This window comes from Danio aesculapii, chromosome 24 (genome assembly GCF_903798145.1).
Source record: "Danio aesculapii chromosome 24, fDanAes4.1, whole genome shotgun sequence".
NCBI classification, from domain to species: Eukaryota; Metazoa; Chordata; class Actinopteri; order Cypriniformes; family Danionidae; genus Danio; species Danio aesculapii.
In genome coordinates, this window is record NC_079458.1 from 5,360,914 (window position 1) to 5,377,581 (window position 16,668).

At 35.3% G+C, this 16,668-nt stretch overlaps 1 protein-coding gene across 2 annotated transcripts in view; it reads right to left on the reverse strand.

The window, feature by feature from the left end:
* Positions 1 to 16,429, reverse strand: part of kcnc3b (potassium voltage-gated channel, Shaw-related subfamily, member 3b) — a 141,095-nt gene extending 124,666 nt beyond the window's left edge. For both annotated transcript variants that reach the window (XM_056450864.1, XM_056450863.1), the window contains exon 1: positions 16,290 to 16,429. The gene's annotated coding sequence lies outside the window, so the exon portion shown is untranslated. The remainder of the gene's footprint in view (positions 1 to 16,289) is intronic.
* Positions 16,430 to 16,668: the final 239 nt, after the last annotated feature.

Sequence of the window (16,668 nt, forward strand, 5' to 3'; positions counted from 1 at the left end):
TTTTTTGTTTAGTTTTTTGCTGGGGTTGTTCTGTTTAACACAAAAGAAGATATTTAAAAATGTTGAAAAAACCATTGGAAAAAACATGAAAAACCATTTACTGTAACCATTGACTTTCATAGTAGAAAAAATAACTACTAGGAAAGTCAATGGTTACGGGTTCCTGCACAGTTCTTCAAAATAGGGCTGCTCAATTATGAGGAAAATCATAACCATGATTATTTCGGTCATAATTGTAATCACAATTAGTTAAAACAATGTACAGCTGAAGTCAAATTATTAACCCCCTTTTGATTTTTTTTTTCTTTTTTAATATTTCCCAAATGATGTTTAACAGAGCAATAAAATGTTCACAGTATGTCTGATAATATTTTTTCTTCCAGATAAAGTCTTATTTGTTTTATTTCGGCTAGAATAAAAGCAGTTTTTAATTTTTTAAAAAACATTTTAAGGTCAATATTATTAGCTCCTTTAAGCTATTTTTTTTTTTTGATAGTCTCCAGAACAAACCATCATTATACAATAACTTGCCTAATTACCCTAACCTGCCTAGTTAACCTAATTACCCTAGTTAAGCCTTTAAATGTCACATTGAGCTGTATAGAAGTGTCTTGAAAAATATCTAGTCAAATATTATTTACTGTCATCATGGCAAAGATAAAATAAATCAGTTATTATAAATGAGTTTTAAAACTATTATGATTAGAAATGTGTTGAAGAAAATCTTCTCTCCGTTAAACAGAAATTGGGGGGGGGATAAACAGGGGGCTAATAATTCAGGGGGGCTAATAATTCTGACTTCAACTGTATATATCAGTATATATATGTATATATTTTTTTCTATATACGTTTTAAAAACATGGATAAGTCCAATACACATCAACAAATGAAGCGTAACAAATGCGTATTGCTGGAAATGGGGCAGGATATCATGCAAAATCAAAGCCAAAATCAATATCTAAACTGAATTTTGATTAATTGCAGAGCTCTACAGCCATTAAAAATATCTTCTTTTATGTTCAACAGAAGAAAGAAACACAAATTGGTTTGTAGCCAGTCAAGAGTGAGTAATTGATGACAGAATTTTCATTTTGGGGAGAACTGTCTCTTTAAAAGTTCACATAGGAGATATGAAGAAGCGCTACAGTGAATTTAACACTAGTAAAAGCCACAAACAGTAACTAGTATTATATCTGTGGTCAATATCGTTGTGTTTATTATAAGCACACACTGAATATTTGATGTCTTACTTGAGCATCACAACCACCTACAACTATAGAGTGAATTTGGGGGTGGGGCTATCTGTTTGTGACCAATGGCTGACCAGGATGTTTAAAAATGGAATACGTAGTCGGCACAATAGCCTAGTGGTTAGCGCGTCGACATATGGTGCAGTAGCACGTCAGGGCGTCCCGAGTTCGAATTCCAGCTCAAGGACATTTCCCTACCCTACCAACACCCCCCCCCCCCCCCCCCCCCCCCCCCCCCCCCTTCTAACTTTGCTTCCTGTCTAAATTCTGTCCTATCTAATAAAGGCAAAAAGGCCAAAAATAAATCTTAAAAAAAATGAAATGCTGTGCTTACTATTTTTTGATAAATAGTGAGTGGAATATTTTTGTCTTTTTCATTTAAGTATATTTCTTTAATAAATCTGTTTTACATTTAGAACAAAAATAGTTACACTCAGAACATAACTGAAATATTTCTTTTTTTTAGCAGGCTTGTAAAATGTAACATTTGATATACTTTGGCACATTTTTAATGGTGGTATATGTGTAGCAAATCAACACTTTTTCTGCTTTTGAGCACTGTAGGGAAAATTAAATCAAAATGATGAGATTATAATTATGAAGGTATATTGGTACAGTAAAAAAATCCCTTATGTTGTATGTTCATGCTACTTTTTTCATACGAGCTGAAAGAAAACAGTTGTTTAGTTTTTTGGCACAACTTAATTGTTTCATGTTCAATCCACCTAAATTTGTTAAACTGAGTACATTAACCTAATTCCGTGTTGTCGCAATACAAATCGATTGTGTGGAACCAAGTATTACAGTATAGGGATATCAGTACTTTGATTTTTTTAATGTGACAAAAAACACAAAAGTATATCAGAATTAATGTTTCTTCTGCTCATTGGTTTATGCAACACTACACTGTAAAACCCAACAGTCAACTTGATCAAATGAAATGAGTGTAGTTAACTCAAAATTGACTGAAAGTTAATTCTACTCATTTGAAAAGAGTTTTGAACTCAGTGTTGAAGGTAATGAGTTAATTAAATACCTCATTACTTCAACTTAAATGGAGTAAGTTCACAGTACTCATATAGATTAGTTTAACTCAAATGGTTTGTTGCAATCGGTTTCCTCAAACGGTTTAAGTTGTCTTAACTTATTGGGTTTTACAGTACTCAGTTGGTTTGAGTTCTCTTCATTTATCGGGTTTTACTGTGCTCAAGTTGCTTCGTTTATTCAAATGGAGTAAGTTCACAGTACTCATTAAGATTAGTTTTTGAACTTAAATGGTTTGTTACAATCGGTTTCCTCAAACAGTTTGAGTTACCTTAACTTATTGGGTTTTACAGTGTATAATAATCCAGAAAAACCTGCTTTGATTTGACTATAAGTGTTCTTTGTATTTTAACAGGGTAAATTCCTCAAAATTAATGACTTTTTGTTTAGGTATCATCAGTACTGATGCTCACCGCATACAAATGTGAAAATGAATTATAAAAACATATATTAAAATATGAGACTTTTATTAATTCTTTTGACATGGATATTTTTGTCCTCTATGGATCTGCGTGTACACTGTAAAAAATGCTGGTCGATTTGTGTTGGGACAACATGAAGGAATTAAGTTCACTTCTAAATGGATTGAACATAAAACCATTAAGCTGTCCCCCAAAAAGCTTCAAGAATTGAGTTGATTCAGCTTATTTTAAATAAGTAGTTTGAACAAACAGCAAACATCATTTTTTGAGTGTACACTTTTTAATTGATGCACAAAGATTAAATCCCAAAAATATCTTAAAGTGACCCAAAAATGAAACAGTACAGTTATTTTACTCACCCACAGGTCATCTGAGATATCGGTGACGTTTTGTCTTCAGCAGAACATTTAAGATGATTTTGAGCTAAATCTTTGGTCCTTGCGATTCATATAATGGCAGTGAATGGTTACCGGTTTTTGAGATTAAAAATAAACACATACAAACAAGTCCAAATCAATTGCTGAGCTCTTGATGATACGTTGAGGTCTTATAACGAGAAATGATCAGTCTGTGCAAGCAACTGAACATTATTTACAATAATATTAGCTTTAATCCACAGCCTGAACTACACTCATGCATGTGCCAAGTACTATTATATTGCAGTTTTTACATTATACATGCATTATATTTATAATGTATCTTTTTATATGTACATTATAAAGATATTCGTACTGTTTCAGTGTAAAAACAAAAAACCTTAGCAGGGACTAAGGCTGCAAATTAGCCATTGGTTAGAAGACTATATATGGAGCATTGGCTGCTTTAAAGTGTAGCAATGTTATACTGCAGTGTCCCTGTTAAATAAACATAAATAAATTAATAAATAAATAAATAAAACTATCCAAACTGTTAAATATTAAAGCTATAATAATATTGTAAGTAATGTTCAGTATCTTACACGGACCGATCGTTTTGCATCACAAGACCTCAGTGTTTCATCAGGTTTCATCGACTTGTTTCACAGTATTTATGTTTATTCTCAAAAACCGGTAACCATACACATACATTATAAGAATCGCCAAGGACCTCAGATTCAGCTCAAAATCTTCTTTAATGATCTACTGAAGACAGAAAATCACCTAAATCTCGGATGACCTGCGGGTGAGAAAATTAACAAAACATTTTTGGGTGAACTTTCACTTTCGCTGTGACAAAATGAAAGTAACCCACAGTCCTGAATGCTATATGGCTTTTATAACCCATTGGCAAACAGTAGTATATCAGGGTCTGGATTAGGGCTGGGTGATAAAATCTCATATCACGATACAAGTAATCTTACATATTGTTCCATAATCTCACAATATAGTATCATTTCTGTAAATGGTAATTAGTTTTATTTTGGCTAGAATGAAAGCAGTTTTCTTTTACTGAAAACCTGTTTAAGTTCAATATTATTATTATCAAAAAAACAAACCATCGTTATACCATGACTTGCCTAATTAACCTATAGTTAAGCCTTTAAATGTCACTTTAAGAGGAAACTAGTATCTTAAAAAAAATCTAGTCAAATATTATGTACTGTCATCATGGCGAAGATAAAACAAATCAGTTTTGGAGAATCAGAATTTGGAGGGAGGCTAATAACCCAGCAGCCCTAGTCTGGATTGATGCATATTTGGCAGATCTAGCCTACATATTAAGGCCTTCTCTCTAAGATAAACAGCAACTCTCCAAATCAGCTCTGTTACACTAAAGAAAACACATCATATGGCCTCTATTAAAGTCTCCTTTTCTCCAAAAACGCTGTCAGAGCCTCACATGAGCCTGTCTGGTGCAGTGCTGCCCCAACAGGTCCTGAGGAGAACTGCAGCGATGCGGCGATGCTGCAGATCCTCCCCTTTGCAGAGAGACACACACACAGACACACAGACACACACGCTTCCCTCTCATCTGATCTGTGCGCCAACAATTTCAACCATTCTATCGAGACATTCATCAAAAACGCGTCTTCCTCTCTGCCTCCTTCAAAGGTCAAAACATCAGATCCACTGATGCAGAAAGAAATATAGCATGAATGGGCAGACAGAGAGACAGAGAGAGCTTATCTCCTGCATACACTGGCTGTTTTTCAATACAGAAGTGCTTGAGAAGTAAAAGCCAAAAACAAGTGCATTGGTATCATTTAAATCCTCTCGGACAGACAGACAGGCAGACAGACAGACAGACAGAGGATTCACGTGACACACTGGTGTTGGCTCTATTTCTGCAGTTGTGTATGGCAGGCCGCTTTCACATTCTTCATCTATAATCTGTATTAGGGCTGTGCAATATTATTATATATACAGATGAAGCCAGAATTAATCCTCTTGTATATTTTCCCTAATTTAAGTTTAACGGTCAAGTCAGAATTATTAGCCCCCGTTTATTTTTTCCCTAATTTCTGTTTAACAGAGAGAAGATTTTCTTCAACACATTTCTAAACATAATAGTTTTAATAACTCATCTCTAATAACTGATTTATTTTATCTTTGCCATGATGACAGTAAATAATATTTGACTAGATATTTTTCAAGACTCTTCTATACAGCTTAATGTGACATTTAAAGGCTTAACTAGGTTAATTAGGTTAACTAGGCAGGTTAGGGTAATCAGGCAAGTTATTGTATAATGATGGTTTGTTCAGTAGACTATCGGAAAAAAATAGCTTAAAGGGGCTAATAATTTTGATCTTAAAATGGCTTTTAAAAAATTAAAAACTGCTTTTATTCTAGCCGAAATTAAACAAATAAGACTTTCTCCAGAGGAAAAAATATTATCAGACATACTGTGAAAATTTCCTTGCTCTGTTCATTTGGGAAATATTTAAAAAAGAAAAAAAAAAATCAAAGGGGGGCTAATAATTCTGACTTTAACTGTAAGTATGTGATTTGGGACGCACCTTATATATTAAACATGTTGAATAATTCTCAAACCATTAAATTTCAGAGTGCTCGTTCCCATTAAGTATGAGTATGTGTTTATTCTTTAGCTATTAGAGCTTTTTTATATGTAACAAAGAAGCACAAGACCTAGAGTGTAATAAATAAGAACTAGTATCTAATTAATAAATATTAGTATTTTACAAATTAGAAATAAAATCCATTTAGTAAAAGTAAATATACTAGAAAATATAATAAATACTAGAAACTAATGAATGAGTACTAGAATAAGTACCAGTATCAAATGAATAATATTAATGTATAGTCACAACTGGAATACATACAGTTGAAGTCAGAAATATTAGCCCCCCTGTATTATTAGCCCCCGTTTATTTTTTCCCTAATTTCTGTTTAACAGAGAGAAGATTTTCTTCAGCACATTTCTAAGCATAATAGTTTTAATAACTCATTTCTAATAACTGATTTATTTTATCTTTGCCATGATGACAGTAAATAATATTTGACTAGATATTTTTCAAGACACTTCTATACAGCTTAAAGTGACATTTAAAGGCTTAACTAGGGTAATTAGGTTAACTAAGCAGGTTAGGGTAATTAGGCAAGTTATTTAATAATGATGGTTTGCTCTGTAGACTATCGAAAAAATATATAGCTTAAGGGGCTAATAATATTGACCTTAAAATGGTTTAAAAATTAAAAACTGCTTTTATTCTAGCCGAAATAAAACAATAAGACTTTCTAAAGAAGAAAAAATATTATCAGACATACTGTGAAAAATTTCCTTGCTCTGTTAAACATCATTTGGGAAATATTTAAAAAAATATTTATAATTATTAATAATTCTGACTTCAACTGTACATAAGTCAAAACTGAGGTCAATAGGAAAACTATTACTAATAAATAAATACTATAATAAGTAGTTCTAGTGTGTATTTAACAGGCATTACTAATCAAATGAATACAGTATGTACTAGTATGTAATAAGAACACTAAGTAGATGTGTCCACTTAAGAGTTACCAGTGTCTAATGAATGAGTACTAGTAGCCTATATCAGTGTTTCCCAACCCTGTTCCTGGAGGCACACCAACAGTTTATGTTTTGGATGTCTCCCTCATCTGACCCGTTAACTTCAGGTTTTGGAGTCTCTTCTAATGTTCTGATGAGTTTTTTTAGGTGTGTTTGATTAGGGAGAGGATGGAAATGTGTACTGTTGGCGTGCCTTCAGGAACAGGGTTGGGAAAATGCATTAGAAGAGACTCAAAACCTGAAGTTAATGGGTCAGATGAGGGAGACATCCAAAACATGAACTGTTGGTGTGCCTCCAGGAACAGGGTTGGGAAACACTGGCCTATATAATAAATAGTCACTAGATAGAACAAGCAGTAGTATATAATAAGCCCCTAATGGAAAATATAATGGGGTAACAGTTTATTTTAAGGTGTCTTTGTTACACATTCCATGAACTTACAGTTCATGTAATACAATTAACCAATAAACAGTAGTTAATACAATTAATTATGCATGATTACATTCGACCAACCATAAACTTATTCTTCTAACCATAACCATATAGTAAGTAGATGGTAATTGATGTCATTAAATAGTTATTAATGTTACTCAGTAGTTAAATGAATGGTTACACTGTAACAAGGACACCCTAAATAGTAGCATGAAAACAGATGTGAATGGATTTAATGTGAAAATGGCTTGCCATAGCACTAAACGCATCTCTCTGTGATGTGCAAGTGTGTGTGTGTGTGTGTGTGAGAGACTCTCACATTTTCATTCAGCGATGCTCACAGACTGCAGAGAAGAGCAGACTCCATATTGTCTGCTTCAGCAGCTGTGCAGAAAAGCGGTTCCTTCCTTAAGGGCAAACTACAGTTCTGAGCTACCTGTGAGCACAAATAACAGCTCATTATACTGCAAACAAAAGAGCCACTGGCTGCCGGCGCATCAGCCTTCGTTTTGGAAATGCGCTGCTCACTAAACTGTAAATGAGAGACATTACAGATGCTGGACTAGAAGGGTTTAAAAGAGAAACGACCCAGTCAGAAAAGGGTGAGATCAAAAACAATGTGCGGAAATCCGCGAATTCTGTTTTTAAACTTATTTATAATATTGCTGCTCCTGAGTTAAGATCATTTTAACTCTTACATCAGAGAACACATCTCAAACGACATGCTCCATGGTAAGAGGAGAGTGTATTATCCCTGGCCAATCGTCTTTTTCTTATAGTGCCACAAGTCTATAGTATACTCTTCCAACAGAATTCATCTCATGCACAAATTACAAGATGTTTTCACGCCTGACCAGGAGGTGGTTTTTGTCAAATAATTTGTACACACTGAGTGTTTGGCTTTGTGTTTAGCCTGTATGTTTTAAAATGGCCATTTTATTTTTTACACTTATTTATTATTATTATTTTTGAGTTTGCATGTTCTCCCCGTGTTGGCGTGGGTTTCCTCCGGGTGCTCCGGTTTCTCCCACTGTCCAAACACATGCGCTATAGGTGAATTGGGTAAGCTAAATTGTCCGTAGTGTACGTGTGTAAATGAGAGTGTATGGGTGTTTCCCAGTGATGGGTTGCAGCCGGAAGGGCATCCGCTGCGTAAAACATACGCTGTATAAGTTGACGATTCATTCCGCTGTGGAGATCCCGGATTAATAAAGAGACTAGGCTGAAAAGAAAATGAATGAATGAATGGCTTTTTGGGAGGCACGGTGGCTCAGTGGTTAGCACTGTCACCTCACAGCGAGAAGGTCGCTGGTTCGAATACCGGCTGGCACAGTTGGCATTTCTGTGTGGAGTTTTGCATGTTCTCCCTGTCTTCGCGTAGGTTTCCTCCGGGTGCTACGGTTTCCCCCACAGTCCAAACACATGCGCTATACTGTAGGTGAATTGAATAAACTAAATTGGTCGTAGTGTGTGTAAATGACTGTGTATGGATGTTTCCCAGTACTGGGTTGCAGCTGGAAGGACATCCGCTGTGTAAAACATATGAATATATAAGGGGATTAAGCCGAATGAATCTTTTTTCTTTCTTTTCTTTGATCGTTTTAAGATTTATCTGTCCGGGGACTGCAGATGGAAAATGGCAATCTTGCTAAAACCTGGCACAACACATCTTTTCGAGGTTATATTTTTGTGCATGTCCCTGTTAAATAAATAAAATCAATTCAATTCAAAAGCTTGAAAAGTGAAACTAAGAACATTCTATGATAAAAAAAATCCAATGATTATTAGTAAGATGTAAACTTGACATACTTTATAAAAAAATACATTTGGTTTTAATTAAAGGTGTATTACAATTAATTATAATAAAGCATTAAATTTATAATAGAATAATTTGATAATAAATAATAAAAACATCAATTTATACAGGTAGAAAAAAATCAAATATATTTATATAAATATATAAATTAATTATTAAAATGCCATTTTATTACATACTATTAAATATTCTTATTTATAAATAAATAAATGCAAAATAACTAAATATATATTTAATAAGAAAAATCTAGAGCTTGACATAGAAAAAAACAAGAATATTTATATAAATATATCAATTAATAATTAAAATGTATTTTATTACATACTATTTAATATTCACATTTATATATATATATATATATAAATAAATGCTAAATATAAATTTAGTAAGTAGAAAAATCTGGAGCTATCCTCTAATAAAGATCTAAGCCTATTTAAATAGTTTGTGTGGTTGAGAAAGAAACATTCATTCATTTATTTTCTTTTCGGCTAAGTCCCTTATTAATCTGGGGTCGCCACAGCGGAAAACCGCCAACTTATCCGGCATATGTTTTACATGGCGGATGCCCTTCCAGCTGCAACCCATCACTAAGAAATATAATATAATATAATATAATATAATATAATATAATATAATATAATATAATATAATATAATATAATATAATATAATATAATATAATAAAATATGATATAATATAATATAGGCGGTGCGGTGGCGCAGCGGGTAGCCCTCTCACCTACAAGCAAGAAGGTCGCTAGTTCGAGTCCCGGCTGGGTCAGTTGGCATTTCAGGGGTCGCCACAGCGGAATGAACCGCTAATTATTCCAGCATGTGTTTTACACAGCGGATGCCCTTCCAACCGCAACCCAGTACTGGGAAAATAAGAAAGGAGCAATAAACAATAATAAATAAAACTGCAAAATTCAAAAGCATTCAAAAACTGCTGCATTAAAAACTAAAACAAAGCAGCAAAAAAATTTGAATTAAAAACATTAAGCATCTCCAACGGGAGTGATTTAAATGAACGTTTGACTGTTGGTAGCAAACAGACGCTGTATATAAGACAGAAATCTAAGCCTACATAACCACAGAGTGAGAAATGTGAGGAATTACGAGAAATATGACTCAAGGAGGAGGTCAAAGTTGCTAAATGAGGGAAGTGTATCGTCTTCCCGCGAGTGTAACCCATTCCTCACCTCTGCATCTGAGAGATCAGCACTTTCACAACTTTCACATCAATTACAGCAGAAAGGAGAAAAAAAGAGAGAGAGAGAGAGAGAGAGAGAGAGAGAGAGAAAGATGGAGAAACTATTAGCGGTAATAACTGAGATATGACATCATGGAAATGCTAACAGAGCCATCTGAACTCACTGGAGTCTGTTTTGCCTGCAATAATACTGTACTGTACAATAATACTTGATAAATACGGTAGTTACAATTAAAGGATATTTTAAGGCACAGTATGGAATTTTCGCCACTAGAGGGCGCATATTCACAACAAACAAAGGCATAGTTTGATGATGCCGTGACTGAGTGTGGAATCAAGGGAGTTGTAGTCTTGTAGTATAGTTGTCGAATATGAGCATGCGAAATTCTGTCGTTCAGTGCTTCTAAAAAAGGCGGGATAAAACGAGACGATTAGACATAGATAAAGCTAGCGATTTGCTCCATATTTTACATATCTGTAAAAAGACGTCACGTTTTGATCTTCTATTGGTCTCACGCAATTACGTGATGCGATTTCACAGGTCAAAGTGACGTCATTAACGCACAAACACACACTCCATTAACTAGTTAAAATTGCTTATTTCTCTAAATCTGGACAGTCAAAATTATTAACCCTAACTGTGATATGACATCATGGAAATGCTAACAGACGCATCTGAACTCTGCTTTGACTCTAATAATAAAACTAGAGCCGAATAAATACTGTAGTTACTGCTTAAGTATATTTAAAAGGCATAGTATGTAATTTTCACCACTAGAGGGAGTGTATGCACCACAAACAAAAGCGTAAAAAAGTATTACACTTATCAAGCTAGTATGAAGCAGAGTAAATTCATGGTGACACTAGAGTTTGAGCATGTGAAATTCTGTCGTCCAGTGCTGCGAAAAAGGGCGGGATAAAACAAGATGATTAGATTGATAAAGCGACTGTTTTGCTCCATATTTTACATTTCTGTATACAGAGAGATCACGTTTTAATCTTCTATTGGTCTCATGACCATCACATGATGTGATTTCACAGGTCAGAGTGACGTCAAACACACACACACACACACACACACACACACACACACACACACACAGTTAAAGGATATTTAAAGCCACAGTATGTAATTTTCACCACTAGAGGGAGTGTATTCACAACAAACAATGGTGTAGTTTAAAGATGCCATGACTGAGTGTGGAATCATGGGAGTTGTAGTCTTCATTACATCCTACAGGACTCCTGCAGAAATCATGTTAATGGATGAGCTAAAGTATTAGACTTATCACGCTATTATGAAGTAGAGTAAAGCTGTGGTAACACTACAGTTTGAGCATGCGAAATTCTGTCGTTCAACGCTGTGAAAAGAGGCGGATAAAACGAGAAGATTAGACATCGATAAAGCGAGCGATTGATTTGACATTTCTGCATACAGAGAGGTCACGTTTTGAACTTCTATTGGTCTCATGCAAGAAACTTTACGCATGAGCTTGTGTTTCCGATCTGCTGCATTCAAATGTTTATGAATGAAAGTCTATTGGGCAAAAAGTGCAGTGCTAGTTCATATGAGTGCATTGTAGCATGAAAGCCAGCGGAGCTTTTATTATGCACAGTGGAGATGGCAGCACTGTTTTATCAGACTAAATACATTTTAGGCTTCAGTTATAATGCTGCTTTGTGCAGGCTAATAAAACACAACATTTTAAAGCCTCACTGCTGTTTCCATGTTATCTAGAAAAACCAAACCAGGAATAGATATAATAGATATAATAGTGTGTGACATTATTAGCATAAACACGCACATACAGTGCATCCGAAAAGGGCGCTTTACTTTTTCCCAAAAATGTTTTATGTTACAGCCTTATTCTAAAATGGATTAAATTCATTTATTTCCTCAAAATTCTACACACAATAGCCTACAATGACAATGTGATAACAGATTCTTTGAAATTGTTGCAAATTTATTACAAATAAAAAAGCTTAAAATCACATGTACATCAGTATTTACAGCCTTTGGCGTGAAGCTCTAAATTGAGCTCAGGTACATTCTGTTTCCACTGATCATTCTTGAGATGTTTCAGCAGCTTCATTGGAGTTCACCTGTGGTCAATTCAGTTGATTGGACATGATTTGAAAAGGCATACAGCTGTCTATATAAGGTCCCAGGGTTGAAAGTGCATGTCAAAGTACAAACCAAGCATGAAGACAAAAGAATTGTCTGTAGTCTTCTGAGACAGGATTGTCTCAAGGTACAAGGCTGGGAAAAGTTACAGAAAAACTTCTGCTGCTCTGAAAGTTCCAATGAGCACAGTGGCCTCCATCATCTGTAAGTGGAAGATGGAACCACTAGGACTCTTCCTAGACCTGGCCGGCCATCTAAGCTGAGTGATGGGGGGAGAAGGACCTTAGTCAGAGAGGTGATCAATAACCCGATGGTTACTCTGTCTGAGCTCCAGTGTTCTTCTGTAGAGAGAGGAGAACCTTACAGAAGGACAACCATCCATGCAGCAATCCACCAATTAGGCCTGTATGGTAGAGTGGCCAGAAGGAAGCCACTCCCCGCCTGGATTTTGCCAAAAGGCATCTGAAGGACTCTCAGACCATAAGAAATGAAATTCTTTGCTCTGATGAGACTAAAATTGAACTCTTTGGAGTGAATGCCAGGCGTTACATTTGGAGAAAACCAGGCAGCGCTCATCACCAGGCTAATACCATCCCTACAGTGAAGCATGGTGGTGGCAGCATCATGCTGTGGGGATGTTTTTCAGGAGCAGGAACTGGAAGACTAGTCAGGATAGAAGGAAAGATGAATGCAGCGATGTACAGAGACATCCTGAATGAAAACCTGCTTCAGAGTGCTCTTGACCTCAGACTGGGGCGACGGTTCATCTTCCAGCAGGACAATGACCCAAAGCACACCGGTAAAACATCAATGGAGTGGCTTCACAACAAGTCGGTGAATGTCCTTGAGTGGCCCAGCCAGAGCTCAGACCTAAATCCTATTAAACCTCTCTGGAGAGATCTGAAAATGGCTATACACCGTCGCTTCCCATCCAACCTGATAGAGCTTGAGAGATACTGCAAAGAGGAATGGGCAAAAATTCCCAAAGACAGGTGTGCCAAGCTTGTGGCATCATATTCAAAATAACTTGAGGCTGTAGGTGCTGTCAAGAGTGCATCAACAAAGAACTGAGCAAAGGCTGTGAATACTTATGTAGATGTGATTTTCCAGGGTTTGAAAATAAATGAGGAAATAAACGTTGAGGGAATAAATTAATTAATCCATTTTGGAATAAGGCTGGAACATAAAAAAAAAGTTGAAAAAGTGAAATGCTCTGAATACTTTCCAGATGCTCTGTACACTCAGAACGTAAATACATACGTCAGCAAAATACATAACACTGTTCTAGTGGTTTTTTGGCTATTTTAATGACATATTGTGCCTTTAACTGCTGAAAACAAAAATTAAATGGCTCACACTGTATAATTTTGGACATGATTTGATTGTCTGAGACAACCTAAAAAAAATTGGAAAAAAATCAATTTAGGCTAAAATCAGTGGTCTTTGATCGTTGGTTTGACATGTTCACCAACATAATGGCTGTTGCAGTCTAATTTTCCCTCCGATAAAATTAGACACTTTCCAGTAGCGTAATTTCTCTTACAATAAGCATCAAAGCAACAACCAACAGGAGCGCATTTCAGCTTTACACCATATAAATCCACTGCCATAACCCTTTCCACAAACCAATCAACCTCTAAATAAAGCTAATATTAGCAGAGAATATTTGACTGCTGCCAGTAAGAACAATAAAGCTACAGTACATCAAGACAGTCTCAAAATGAAGCTCAGAAAAGGATAAAGATGAAAGGCAAATGAGAAAGAAAGAGTTTTGTGCCAATGAGAGCATAATAAAATAAAACATGAAAGTAGACAGAGAGAAGAGAAAAGCTCTGAACTGTGTCTGATCATCTTTGAGGTCAGTAGCATTTAAAAAAATTACTTTTTACTATTTCTGAAAACAATCAAGTTTATATAAGATGCCTTTTAAAATGTGTTGAGAATGCTGAAACAAACACATGATTTATACAGCACGGTATTCAATATTGATAATCAAATTATTCCTGATAATAAAATCATCATATTAGAATGACTTTCTGAAGAATTACATGACACAGAAAACTGGAGTAATAATGATGCTTATAAATCAGCTTTATGATAACAATACATAAATTAAAATGAGCACGGTGGCTCAGTGGTTAGCACTGTCACCTCATAGCAAGAAGGTTGGCATTTCTGTGTGGAGTTTGCATGTTCTCCCCGTGTTGGTGTGGGTTTCCTCTGGGTGCTTTGGTTTCCCCACAGTCCAAACACATGCGCTAGAAGCTAATTGAATAAACTAAATGGGCCTTAGTGTATGAGTGTGAATGGGTGTTTCCCAGTACTGGGTTGCAGCTGGAAGGGCATCCGTTGTGGCGACCCCTGATAAACAAAGAGACTAAACCGAAGGAAAATGAATGTATAAATAAAAATTATATTGTATTTATTTATTCATTTTTAGAAATATCTATTTTCTACATGAATATATAGTAAAAAATTATATATATTTTATATTGCTCAATTTTGTATGACATTACTGTTTTAACTATTTTTTTTATAAAATAAATGCAACCTTGTATACTTAAAAACATTTCTGACCATTCAATTGATTCGGTTTCACTTAAAAACTAAAAATCCTGAGATATTAACTAGTAAAAATAATGGTGTCAACATTAGATTTGACTAAATAAATACAAATATCTGCTTTAATATTTTTGAATTATGTCAGCAATAATGTTCAACCATCATTTAAAGTATCACTTATTTTATATACTAACTAAACATCACTTTCATTCTGACTAACTGACAAATGTGTAAAACCCAAAGTTCTGAAGCACAGAGGAAAGATTTGAAGACTTAAACAGATTATTTTTGTCCCGCACTGTGATCCTAAAATAGAGTCTTTTAAATATCTCATCAACTATTTCAGCTGCTACACAACATTTCCAGACATGAACTACAGATACACTGACTGAATGATATTTTTCCTGATTCCTTTAGTAAAGCATCACAAAAAAGAATGAATGAATCTATAAATATATCTATAAATCTATAAATAATTACATTTTGGCATAACTACTAATTTAAAGGGGCGGTTCACCCAAAAAAATGCTCCATCAACACTTAAGTTTCTTTCTTCCATTGAACACGAAGGAAGATATTTTGAAGAATGCTGATAGCTGGCACCCACTGACATCATTAGTAACCATTTTTCTAATATGGAAGTCAATGGGTGCCACCATTCTTCAAAACATCTTCTTTTTTTCTCTGTAAGAAGAAAGAAACGGTTTAAAAACATACAAAAGACCACAAATGATGAGGTAATTTCCATATTTTGTGTGAACTGCCCCCCCCCCCCTTTTTTTTTAAATCAACAAAGCCTGTGTTAGATCTTTCAGTTTCTGCATCAAATCAAACAGACCACTGGTCACCGAGTTCAACATCCATGCACAGCTCTTCAATTATTTACGCCGTAGTATAAAAATAAAACCTGATGCCTTCCATTTTCGCCTTCTTCCCTGCTTTTTTTTTTACTTGACGAGTTCACAAAAGCGTCGTCTCTGTGTCTGCCTGATTACTCATCCCTGCAGGAGAGAGATGACACTAGAGCACTAGACTAGTTATCCATGCTGACTAGTGCTAACAGGTGAAAATCCACATTTTAATCCCCATAAATCAGCATATGCATGGATATACGCTCACATTAAAACAAATATTGAGTGTACATGTATGTAGTGTGTGTTGTGCATTCACACACACCTCCTCTGTGGTCCCCCCCCCAAAAAAAAAAAAAACATGAATGCTGGTGTGAGAATCAATGCATGAACGCAGCAGCACAAAACAATACTTGTTGCATGTTGAGAAAGTAATGTTCAGCCTGGACTATCAGATTAAACAACACCAAGGAGAAATTAGACAGAGAAAGAGAGTTTATTTAATCACATGACAGAACAATAATGCATGCAACAAACATCACATACACACACACACATACATACACAGACATTTAGCACACTGTACAGACATACATCTAGTATATACTCACTTGACCTGGGCTGAGTTCAGATCGTATGTTAATCCATCAGAAAAACACGACGCTTTTCTGTGATCACGACGTGAATGCTCCAGCTTCCCGCGGGTGTTAATTGAGATAGTAAATAAAAGCATCAACACTAATTTAAACCACACCACGCACACACACTCTGTAGTATATTTATGTGTGTTGTGTATCACACTTTCGTAGGCAGCTCGCACAAATAAAATTGAAGCTCGAACAGGTTTTTTTTCCCCCCGCGGAAGGACGGGGAGGATGATGAAGATGACGATGATGGTGGTGGTGCTGATGGTGAGGATATTTCCCGCGTTTTGAAAGCGCTCCTGGATGTCTAAAGCAAGCGGTTCATGTTTCAGACAGACGCCACACA